We start from the raw sequence: 615 nt of genomic DNA, 5'->3' as shown, positions 1-615 counted from the left end.
CTCTCTCTCTCTCTCTCTCTCTCTCTCTCTCTCTCTCTCTCTCTCTCTCTCTCTCTCGTTTTTCTCTTTCTCCCTCTCTCCCTTCAGGTCTCCCAACATTAAACACTGTCTCGTTCAATCAAGCTATGCGTTCGACCGCAGACACACACGAGTTTTGCACGGAACACGTGTCTAACTAGCATTGTTAATCGCAGTCGGAAGAACACTTCTGCCTGTAGTCGTCGGCGCGTTATAGTTGGATCGTGTAACTGTCCCGGTATGCATACGTGCACACGCGAGCATGGGGACAGGCAGCAGAGGGAGGGGGTGAGGGATGAGTGAGAGAAAGAGAGAGAAAGAGAGAGAAAGAGAGAGAAAGAGAGAGAGAGAGAGAGAAAGAGAGAAAGGGTACTAGAATAAAAGATACGGCGAGAGAAAAATATAGATACTGAAATCAAAGCGGTTTTAACGAATTTCAATTTTCCAACGATGTAACACGTGCCACACGTATAAAGGTACAGAAATAAAAATTCTCGTATTCACACACGCGTCACCATCAAGCGATCGAAATCATCGAAATTATACATCACCGGCGTTTGAATGGATCTTCGGAGAGGCGGAGAGACATGGACGGAG

At 46.5% G+C, this 615-nt stretch overlaps 1 protein-coding gene across 1 annotated transcript in view; it reads right to left on the bottom strand.

Annotated features, from left to right (window-relative positions):
- The window catches only part of LOC108763019 (zinc finger protein 14), a 20,624-nt gene that overhangs the window by 18,901 nt on the left and 1,108 nt on the right, over positions 1-615 (bottom strand). The window lies entirely within an intron of this gene.

The sequence above is a fragment of the Trachymyrmex cornetzi genome, unplaced genomic scaffold, assembly GCF_001594075.2.
Source record: "Trachymyrmex cornetzi isolate Tcor2-1 unplaced genomic scaffold, Tcor1.1 scaffold335, whole genome shotgun sequence".
NCBI lineage: Eukaryota > Metazoa > Arthropoda > Insecta > Hymenoptera > Formicidae > Trachymyrmex > Trachymyrmex cornetzi.
This window is presented reverse-complemented; position numbering and strand designations above follow the sequence as displayed.